We start from the raw sequence: 11,995 nt of genomic DNA, 5'->3' as shown, positions 1-11,995 counted from the left end.
GAAAACAGAAAAAAATCATACATATCATACCCCTTACTCCTCCCTTTCATTGTTCACTAGCATTTCAATCTATTAAAATTATTTTATCATTTGTTCCCCCTATTATTTATTTATTTTTAGTCCGTATGTTTTACTCGTCTGTCAATAAAGTAGATAAAAGGAGTATCAGACACAAGGTTTTCACAATCACACAGTCACACTGTGAAAGCTATATCATTATTCAATCATCTTCAAGAAACATGGCTACTGGAACACAGCTCTAAATTTTCAGACACTTCCCTCTAGCCTCTCTATTACACTTTAACTACAAAGGTGATACCTATTTAATGCAAAAGAATAACTTCCAGGATACCTCTCAACTCTGGAATCTCTCAGCCATTGACACTTTATTTTGTCTCATTTTGCTCTCTCCCCCCGCCTTCAGTTGAGAAGGTTTTCTCAATCCCTTGTTGATGAGTCCCAGCTCATTCTAGGATTTATGTCCCATGTTGCCAGGAAGGTCCACATGCCTGGGAATTATGTCCCACGTAGAGAGGGGGGAGGGAAGTGAGTTTGCTTGTAGTGTTGGCTGAGAGAGAGAGGCCACATCTGAGCAACAAAAGAGGTTCTCTTGGGAGTGACTCTTAGGCCTAATTTTAAGTAGGCTTAGCCTATGCTTTGTGGGGTTAAGTTTCATATGAACAAACCTCAATATTGGGAGCTCAGGCTATTGCTTTGGTTGTCCCCACTGCTTGTGAGTATATCAAGAATTTTCCACTTGGGGAAGTTGAGTTTGCCCCCTTTTTCACATTCCCCCATGGGGACTTAGCAAATTTTGTAGGAAGATTTTGATGACTGATTGAATCTCTTTACTTATGATTGGTTTGTTGAGATCTTCTATTTCTTCTTGAGTCGGGGTAGCTTGTTTGTGTGTTTCTAGGGATTTTTCCTTTTCATCTAAGTTCTCTAGCTTGTTGGCATGTAGTTTTTCATAGTATCTTCTTACGATTTTTAAAAAATTTCTTCAGGGTCCATGGTAATGACCACCCCCCCATTTCTGATTTTGTTTATTTGCATCCTCTCTTTTTTTCTTTGTCAGCCTAGCTAGAGGTCCACTGATTTTATTGATTTTCTCAAAGAACCAAACTTTGGTTTTATTGATTCTTTTCTATTGTTCTTTTGTACTCCAATTCATTTAATTCTGTTTTTATCTTTGTTATTTCTGTTTTTCTTCTTTGGGGTTAGTTTGCTATTCTTTCTCTAGTTCCTTCAGGTGAGCAGTTAAGTCCTTGACTTTCGCTCTTCTTTCTTTTTTATAATAAATTTCCCTCTCAGCACTCTTTGCCACATCCCATAAGTTCTGATGTGTCATATTCTCACTTTCATTCATCTTGAGATAGTTACTGATTTTTCTAGCAATTTCTTCTTTGACCCGTTGGCTGTTTAAGAGTGCATCATTTAATCTTCATATAGTTCTGGTTCTTTGGTGGTTATTGATTTCCAGCTTCATTCCATTGTGATCAGAGAAAGTGCTTTGAATAATTTCAATCTTTTTTAAATTTATAAAGACCTATTTTTTTGCCCCAGCATATGATCTATCCTTGAGAACGTTCCATAAGCACTAGAAAAGAATGTATATCCTGGTGTCTTGGGGTGTAACAATCTATATATGTCTATTAGGTCTACTTCATTTATCAAATTGTTTAAGTTTTCTATTTGCTTGTTCCTCTGCCTGGTTGTTATATCTATAGAGGAGAGTGGTGTATTGAAGTTTCCTACTATTATTGTTGAAATGTCTATTGCTCTCTTCAATTTTGCCAATGTTTGCCTCATGTACTTTGGAACTCCTTGATTGGGAGCATATACATCTGTGATTGTTATTTCTTCTTAGTAAACTGTCCCTCTTATTAATATGTAATGTCCTGCTTTGTCAATAAGATGATGTCTTTACATTTAAAGTCTATTTTGTCTGGCATTAGTATAGCTACTCTTGCTTTCTTTTGGTTATAGCTTGTATGGAACATCTTTTTCCATCCTTTCACTTTGTATCCTTGCGTTTAAGATGAGTCTCTTGTAAGCAGTATATGGCTAGATCATATTTCTTAATCCATTCTGCCAATCTGTATCTTTTAATTGGTGAGTTTAGTCTGTTAACATTCAAAATTATTACTGCAAAGGCATTTATTGAATCCACCATCTTATCCTTTGGATTTATTTGTCAGATTTATATATTCTTTTCCCTCTTTCTCTTTTTATCCTTTGGGTTACTTTTCAATTCTGTGCCCTCCTCCAGACCTCCCTCTCCTGACTTTTGTTTTCAGCCGACAGAACTCCCTTTAGCATTTCTTGTAGAGCTGGTCTCTTGTTGATGAATAGCATTTGTTTATCTGAAAATTTTAATCTCTCCCTTGTTTTTGAACAACAACTTGGCTCAGTACAGAATTCTTGGCTAGAAGACTTTCTCATTCAGGATCTTAAATATATCATACCACTGTCTTCTCACCTCCATAATGCCAGCTGAGTAGTCTAAACACAGTATTTTGTGGTCTCCCTTGTATGTAGTAGATTGTTTTTCTCTTGCCACCTTCAGGATTTTCTGCTTCTTTTCAACATTTGACAGACTGATTAGTACATGTCTTGGAGTAGTCCTATTGGAATTTAACTTATGGCTATGTTAGGCTTCTTTGACTTGCATAGTTATGTTTTTCATAAGAGTTGGGAAATTTCCCATTATCTCCTGAAATAATCTTCCTAGTCCTTTACTCTTTTTCTGGGACAGTGATGATTCTTATATTTGTGCACTTCATTTTGTCCATCATTTCCCTGAGTTCCAATTCACATTTTTCCATCTCTTTTTCTTTCTGCCATTTGTTCTTTTGTGAATTTTAAATCAATTTTCCTGCCCTCTAGTTCACTTATTCTTTCTTCTGCCTCTTCAAATCTTCTGTTGTGTGTCTCTAGTATGTTTTTATTTGGTCTACAGCATCTTTAATCTCTGTGATATCTGCTCTTTTTCTATTTATTTTTTCAAATTCCTCTCTATGCTCTTCTAATGTCTTCTTGATCTCTTTTATGTCATTAGCCAACCCATTGAATTTATTTAGTAGAGTTGTCTGAACATCTTTGATTCGTTGTTCCAAAGTCTGTCTCCTCTGGTGTTTTAATTTGGTCATTAGGCTAGTCTATATGTGTCTGCATCTTCATATGCTTTGTGATTTTCTGTTGCCTTTGAGGCATGTAATTATCTTGATAGGGTTACTTTGGAAGTTGATTTCCTTCAGTAGTTTAAAGATTTGTATCTGCATGATGGGCGTGTGGCATGATGTCATGCATGGGGCATGACACAGAGGCACAGTGGCAGGGTGCAGGCAGGGCTAGGCACAGGTTGGGGGCACTATGCTTGCACCTGGGAGCATGGGGTGCAGGGTGCAGGGTTGTGGGGAGGTGGCGTGGGGGCTATGGGTGTGGGGTGCAGCTTGGGCAGGCCTAGGAGTGCGGTGGCAGGACACGGCATTGGGGACACAGAGGCAGGGTGCAGTGGGTGACAAACGGGGGGCTGTGCGTGTGTGTGGGGCAAGGTGTGGGTGTGCACGTGGAGTGTAGAGGTCGTGGGTATCAGGACATGGAGATCAGGGCATGGGGTGGGTGGGGCACAGAGGGGGGTGGGATGAGGGTGCATGCATGCATGGGGGTGGGGCATAGGTGTGTAAGTCATGGGAGATGGGGAATAAGGGACAGGGAATGAGTCATAGGTGGGTGAAGGGTCTGTTGTGGGTGTGCAGGTGTGGGGTGGGGTGGCAGGGCACAAGTAGGCGTGCGCATGGAGTGTGGGTAGGGGATTCCAGGATGGGGATACACACATGCACAGGGATGGGGGTGTGGGTGTGAGGATGCGCCAGTGCATGGGGATGTGTGCAGCCCGGATGTGCACATGAGCATCTGTGGGTGGGGAGGTGGATAGGGGACTGGGATTCTGATGTGCGTGTGTCACAGGGCTGGTGTGCAGGATGGGCGGGGCGTAGGTGGGGGGACGCAGGTGAGCGTGTGCATGAGGCACAGGGCAGGGCGAGTATGTGCAGGTAGGGGTATGGGGGAACTTAGGGTGTGGGTCTTGGTTTGTGGTGCACTGGGTGTGCAGGGTGCGTGGGTGTAGTGCATTCAAGGAACATGGCTTGGCTTACTTTCTAGTCCCTGGTTCCCTATCTGTACAGTCCTGAGGGCTCTGGGCCTCTGTTTGGAAAGGGGTGAGTTAGTTTCTTTGCATAGCTGGTTGGTCTCCAGTTCTCTGCGTCTCAATTCCTCAGCTTTTTCATCTAGAACCTTCCTGTGTGGTGTAGAAGACCTTCCTAGGCCACTCGCAGCCTGGAATTGCTGTCGGGTCATTTTTCTGTTACTCTCTAGCTGTTCCTTGGAGCAAGGGTGAACTTGACCTACCCTAATCTCCCATCTTCCTGGAGGCCCCCTGGCCCACTCTAAATGGATGAGGGCTACTGTCTGCACTCTGGGGTCATGCTTCCGGGGCTCTGTTCTTACATCCACAGTTCAAGAAATTTACTAGACATTCCTCATGGCTAACTGGAGAGCTCACTTGGCAAAACAAACCACAAGGCCGTAGACACAACAGTAGACGGGAAGCTGGCAGAACGTATCTTGCTTTCAAGATTTAAAAAATAGAAAACTCAAGGATGGCACTGTTATTTATAAAGTTTCCAATAAAAATTGGAAACCACTTTATGGTTAAAAAATAGGGAGTTGGTTATATTTGTATAATTAAACGGATTTGGGAGCCTGTAGGACACAATTCAATGCAGCCATTGCCCCTATACTGCATATGAACATCTAAAGCCATGGCAGGCTGTGCATGTTGTATTCTATGAAAAAAAAAATCTGGGCAAAGACAATATGTACAATATGATCCTACTGTATTTAGTAAGCTGCTGGAATGCAATATACCAGAAATGGAATGGCTTTTAAAATGGGGAATTTAATAAGTTGCAAGAGTGAAAGTGTCCAAATTAAGGCACCAACAAGAGGTTACCTTCACTCAAGAAAGGCCAATGAAGTTCAGCTCAGCTGGGAGGGCATATGGTGACATTGCTAGCTTTCTCACCTGACTTTTTGTTTCATGACACTCCCTTGGGGGTGTTTTCCTTCTTCATCTCCAGATATCACTGGCTGTGTGGGCTCTGTTGGTTCTGGTGGCTCTAAGGCTTTTTCCAAAATGGTTTCCTCTTAAAGGACTCCAGTAAGCAACCCCAATTTGAATGGGTGGAGACACACCTCCACGGAGACTATCTAATCAAAAGTTACCACCCACATCTGGGTGGGTCACAATTCCATGGAAACAAGCAAAAATCTCCCACACAGAAATATTGAGTGAGGATTAAAGGACATGGCTTTTCTGGGGTACACAACATTTTCACACTGGCACAGATCCCAATTTTGTAAAAAAACATGCATGGAAGTGGTTAAACATTTAAACAATAGGAAGTATACGAAGTGTTAACTGCCATCATCATAAAATGCTGGGGAAATAGATAATTTTTACTTTCTTTGTATTTTCCTATTTGAGCCACAGTTTCTAAAAGAGACACATTAATTTTGTCAGAACAAAGTAATTTTAAAAAGCTTGGATGCTGAACCAGTGGATTGAGTCATAAGAAGCTGCCATTTTCAATAGAGGAATGCAGAGAGTTTCAGAATGTAATAAAACTTCATGCCATAATCAGTGACATTCAAAATAAAGACAAGAATATAGATCCTTCCCTGGAATAAATAATTTCTTTAAGGCAAATGTCCATGTTTCCTTGGACTTAAATATTAATTGAATAGAACTCAGCCTAGGAGATGGATTTTAGTTTATGTGAAAATTTTATGAACTAATTGGTGAGTTGGATCAAAGAGCAGGACCAGAATAGTCACAAAGAGGTCATAAGAGATCAAGTGTTCGTTAATTCTCCATTACTTTCTTAAAAGGATTTGGACTTGGATGAAGCACTCACCCAACCAGGGCTGCGGCACCACACCTACAAACCAAGATCTCATCCCAGGGGGGAAGCAGTGCTGGAAGGAGAGCACAGGTTGTGAGAAGGAAAATCAAGCAAACCTTTTAGAGACAAACTGGGAAGCCCCTGTGAGGATCTCTTGGTATTGGTAACCTTCAGCAGGGAAGAGGGAGGAGATGAAAAAGCTGCAATAGTATTCCTGCTTTGTGGGGTCATGGAGGAGCTGTGGCCAAGACGCTATCATCACCAACAGTGCACCACCATAAATGATTGAATATGATATGATATAAAATGCTCACGACTCCATTAATGGCTCAGTGCTCCAATTTCCTACCGGTGGAGTTTCTGAAGTGCTTTTGCTAAACAGAACAGTCTCCATCCAGCCATTAAAAAACATGCTTTCAATACAGACATTCTTTTATAAAATATAATTTAGAAAAATTTAAAATATAATATATGCAGAGTGAAAAACCATTAGTCCTTCGCATCTCTGACCTCCACTCTTCCCATTCTTTTCTCTGGAGACAACTGCTCACACCGTTTCCTTGAATATCTTTCTTGATATTTTACACATATTCTGCACATATTTGCCCAATTAAAAATGGGCAAAGGACTTCACAAAGAAGTCGTCACAAAGATATTTTCACAAAGAAGATACATGGAAGGTAAATAAACACATGAAAGATGCTCAATATCATTAGTCACAAGGGAAATGTGAATTAAAACCCAATGAGACACCACACATACCTATCAGAATGACTAAAATTAAAAAGACTGACCAAATATTGGCAGTGATATGGATAAACTAGAACTCTCATATACTGCTGGTGGGAATGTAAAATAGCACACTTCGGAAAACATTTTAGCAATTTCTTAAAATGTTAAATATACACTTTCCAATTGATTCAGCCATTCCACACCTAAGTATTTACCCAAGAAAAAAAGAAGTATATGTCCATACAAAGACATGTCACAAATAGTATAGCAGCTTTATTTGCAATAGACCACTTTTTTATTACAAATATTACAGCAGCTTTATCTGTAATAGACACATTTTTCATCAACAGATAAATTGATAAACACATGTGGTACATCCATAAAATGGAATACTATCTAACAATAAAAAAGAATGAACTATTGATACCTACTACAACATAGATGAATCTTGAAATAATCATGTGAAGTGAAAGAAGTTAGATTTCCCCACCCCACCCTAAAAAGTACATACAATATGATTCCATTTATATAAAACTCTAGAGAATCCAAACTAATCTATAGCGACAGAAGCAGATCAGGGGTTGCTTGGGTTGGGAGAGTGGGAAGGGATTAAAAGGAGGGATTATAAAGGGACACAAGGAAACTTTTGGGGATGATGTATATACTCACTTTCCTGACTGTGACAATGGTTTCACAGGTGTGTACATAAGTTAAAAATTATCAAATTGTTCATTTTAATATACACAGTTTATTGTATGTCAATCCTGTATCAACAAAGCTGTTTTTTTTTAGGGGTAGAAAGGACATTAGTTTAGTTTATATTCAAGGTAATCAAGCCAAAACCTTAAAACTTCACTCATACTCAATCCTTATACCTTATACAACAGTTAAAAATTTTTTTTTATAACAATAATGGACAAGTCACTGGAATATGGGGAAAACCTATAATTTGTCTTTATATGTTGTGGTAGTTAGATTCAGGTGTCAACTTGGCCAGGTGAAGGCACCTAGTTCTGTTGCTGTGGACATCAGCCAATGGTACGTGACCCTCATCTGATGCTGATTACACCTGCAGTTGGCTAGGAGGCGTGCCTGCTGCCATGAATGACGTTTGACTTAATTGGCTGGTGCTTAAATGAGAGAGCGCAACGTAGCACAGCCCAAGCAGCTTGGTATACATCTCAGCCCTCACAGCTCAGCCCAGGCCTTTGGAGATGCAGAAAGGAATCACCCCAGGGAAAGTTGTCGGAACCCAGAGTCCTGGAGAGAAGGCCAGCAGAGATCACCCTGTGCCTTCCCACATAAGAAAGAACCTCAGTTGAAAGTTAGCTGCCTTTCCTCTGAAGAACTAATGAAATAAATCCCCTTTTATTAAAAGCCAATCCGTCTCTGGTGTGTTGCATTCCGGCAGCTAGCATACTACAACATACGTTTATCTATTTTTCTAATGTCTACTTTTGTTTTCTAATATACACATTAGCACCGGAGTACATACATATGATTTATACATCCCCAAATTGGGGCTGTATACATTTTTTTTTATTGGTTAGGATGCAAAATCAAATACTTTGAAGAGGGCTGAACTGGGGTGGGTTCCAATATTGGCAAACTGGGGAGTGAGTCCTTTCTCTTTCTTTTCATTCTACGGAAGACTTATGAAGCATGAAAGCCATCTGTTGGACTGCTCTGCTTACTTCAGGTGCAATCAGGCAGTGGCTCTTGCTTATTGCTCCATTTCAAACCTGCAAATCACGCCCTTATGGGTCTGACTTCCAAGCATCTTACTAACATACAAAAGCAACGTAAAGGTGACTACTTGGTATAACATTATATCCTTATACCCTTTAGTAAATTGAGGTTATCCAGCAGTGAGAACTGATGTAAGTGTTCTTTCTGAGCCCCAGGAAGTAATTAAACACTAGCTAAACATAGCTTAGAAGTCTGGAAAGAGTTATAACAGATAATTGAAATCAGTAGTTAAGATTTTTATAAGGTTTAGAATTTAAAAACTCCAACAATTATTACAAGTTATATTTGTCTAAAGTAATACATTTTAGCCCCAATAGTTCTTAAATTGTACATTTTAGGTTTTACCACCTTCATAAAAGTACGCTGGGGACAGCTGCTTCATTTCAATTACAGGATTATTTCTTTGCCCATTCTTCTCTCTCTTTTCTTTCCCGAATAACTTCTTTCAGATATGGTTCAAGATAGAATTTATCCTCCTCATATTTTGTCCACTGCTCTTAAGGCAAGATTTGCTGTCTCATGCTCAGGTCCAGTGCTCTCTTAACACAAAACACCTGTCATTACAAAGGTCCTCAGGAAGCCTTCTTATGGCTTCTTTCACATCTTCAGTCTCAGCTATTGTATCATCTCACATTAACCCCAGTTTATTGAACCCTGCAGCATTGTAATACCATTTTCGAATACCATCCAACCGTCAGCCTGATGCTGCAACAGCAGGCCGGCCCATCATTTTGACACAGAGCCAACAAAGCTGGTTTTTAAAACATAAATGTGTATATGTATAGATTCACATACAAAATACACACACATAATTTTTCCCACTTAACCTATCTTGGAGCATATTCCATTAGTACAAAGCAAGTTATCATTTTCTTCTTAACAGCCACACAGTATTCCAGATATAGATTTACCATAATTTATTTGGCTATTCCCAACCGATGGACATTTAGGTTATTTATAGTCTTTTCTTTCAGAATCAATGCTATTATATACAATGCCTTGTATATACATCCTTTTGCATCTATAATAAATTCTTTTAAGTGGAATTGCGAGGTCAAAGGATATGTTCATTTACAAAATTTTTTTTTCTTTTTCATCATTTAAAAAGTTTATTGAGGTGAAATTCACATAACATAAAATTAACCATTTTAAGGTGAACAATTCAGTGGCATTTAGTACAGTCAAAATATTGTACAATCACCACTTCTTTCTAGTTCCAAAACATTTCCATCACTTCTAAGTAAAAACCCTTTACCCATTGAGCAATTTCTCCCCATTTCCCCTCGTCCCAGCTCCTGGAAACCACCAATCTGCATTCTGTTTTATATGTATTACTCTATTTTGCACATTTCATATAAACAGAATCATACAGTATGGGCGATCTTTTGTGCCTGGCTTCTTTGACTTAGCATAGTGCTTTCTCATTTACAACTTTGATAGACAGTAGCATCAAATTACCCCATTTTTCTCACTGGCCCAAATCCTGCATGTTCCCAAACGGAAGGGATGTTTCCACCACTGATTAATGGATCTTCCAAGCAGCTGAGTTCCACAAAAGGGCATTTCCTTGGTGATAACTCTCCTATGGTAGTGCAGACCTGCAAAAGGATTGTTTTGAAATAGTTGTGGAGAATCTGGGTGCCAAGGTGTCTACTTTACTTCACTGACCACAGAGGAAAAGCACTGAAGCCATAATAGTTCATGAAGTGGCCGGGGCATCTGACAACACTCATTTCTAAGCGTCTACTGTATTTTAATGCAAACACAACTGGATCCTTCCCTTTATCTCTCCCGCCCCCAACATTTATTGAGCAACTACTGTGTTCATTGCACTGGGGAATACAAACATGAATTAAGACAGTCCCTGTCCTCCAGGCACTTAGTCTCATCTGAGGGGGATAAAGAAGTACCCAGTGAATAGAACATGATGTGATTAAGTACTATGCAGGGGGTTGTGGGGAGCAAAGAAAAACAGGAGGCACAGAGGGGCAGGTCAGGGAAGTCTTTCCAGAGGGAAGGGACATTTAGACAGGGTATATCCCTTTTCTTTTTTTTAATTGACGTGAAATTCATATCACATAAAATTAACCATTTTAGAGTACACAATTCAGTGTTATTTTATACATTCACATTACTGTGCAGCCACCACCTCTGTTTAGTTCCAAAATATTTTTATCACCCAAAAGGATGAAACTCTCAAAAGGTAGGGTTTTAAAAACTTTTATTTTATTGTGATAACATATATATGTAATACAAAGTTTGCCATTTTAACCATTTTTAAGTGTACAATTTTGGGGCATTAATTATATTTACAATGTTGTGCTACCCTCACCATCATCCATTACCAAAACTTTCTCATCCCCCCAAATAGAAACTCTGTCTCCATTAAGCACTAACTCCCCTTCCCTCTTTCCTCCTTCCTCCCAGCTCCTGGGAACCTACCATCTCCTTTCTGTCTCTATGAATTTGCTTATTCTAGATAGAGCATATAAATGGAGTCGTTCATTATTTGTCCCTTTGTGTTTCGCCGATTTCATTCAGCATATTCCCAGAGTTTTAAAACAGGGAGGAAGTGATTCACCAGCAAGCTTGGAAAGAAGACCCATTCCAGAAAGAGGAACTTCACCGAGGCCTCGGGGCCTTAGGTCACTCGGGATGGTGTGAGTGTACATGCTGTGGGTGGAACGATGGGAGGAGGCAGAAAGGACACGTGGGGGACGCGGCAGGGAACACCCCAGGCATCACCTCTGTCCTATAGCAGCAGGAGGTAGTCAGGCAGTAATCATGGTGAGGGGTACAGCCAAGTACTCTCCATCCCTGGGGATATTGTCAACTTTAACAAGAATTCAGTTTGAGCCAGGGCTTCTCAACCCTGGCACAGCTGACATTTGGGGTTGGATAACTCTTCACTGTGGGGCTGTTCTGTGTACCGTAGGGTGTTTATGAGCATCTTTGGCCGCTACCCACTAGCTGCCTGTAGCAACCATTCATATCCCCTTATACATCCAGTTGTGACAATCAAAAATGTCTTCAGACATTGCCAAATGTCCCCTAAGAGAGGGGCCCAATCTCCCCACGTTGAGAACCACTGGAAGGACTCTGACCTGGTACTCCACAGTATCCTACAGTTCTACAGATAAGGGAGAAACACACGGTGCTTGAGGGAGGCTCCGCCGGGAGCTGTATGGAGACAACAGGACAAGGGGCAATCCTGCCTCTGAGGACTGGGATTGGAGGCCTGGTCTAGTTTGCTAGCTGCCGGAATGCAATATACCAGAAGTGGAATGCCTTTTAAAAGGGGGAATTTAAGAAGTTACAAGTTGACAGTTCTATGGCCATGAAAATGTCCCAATTAAAGCAAGTCTATAAAAATGTCCAAATTAAGGCACTAACAAGAGGTTACCTTCACTCAAGAAAGGCCGATGAAGTTCACGGTTTCTCTCTCAACTGGAAAGGCACGTGGTGAACACAGCGATGTCTGCTGGCTTGCTTTCCAGGCTTCTTGCCTCACGAAGTTCTCCTGGGGGCGTAGTCCTCCTTTATCT

The 11,995-nt window shown here is 40.5% G+C and overlaps 1 pseudogene; it reads right to left on the bottom strand.

The window, feature by feature from the left end:
• Positions 1 to 8,072: 8,072 nt before the first annotated feature.
• On the bottom strand, positions 8,073 to 9,180 carry LOC143686034 (cytochrome b-c1 complex subunit 7 pseudogene; annotated as a pseudogene).
• Positions 9,181 to 11,995: the final 2,815 nt, after the last annotated feature.

The sequence above is a fragment of the Tamandua tetradactyla genome, chromosome 6 (assembly GCF_023851605.1).
Source record: "Tamandua tetradactyla isolate mTamTet1 chromosome 6, mTamTet1.pri, whole genome shotgun sequence".
In the NCBI taxonomy this organism is placed as follows: Eukaryota; Metazoa; Chordata; class Mammalia; order Pilosa; family Myrmecophagidae; genus Tamandua; species Tamandua tetradactyla.
This window is presented reverse-complemented; position numbering and strand designations above follow the sequence as displayed.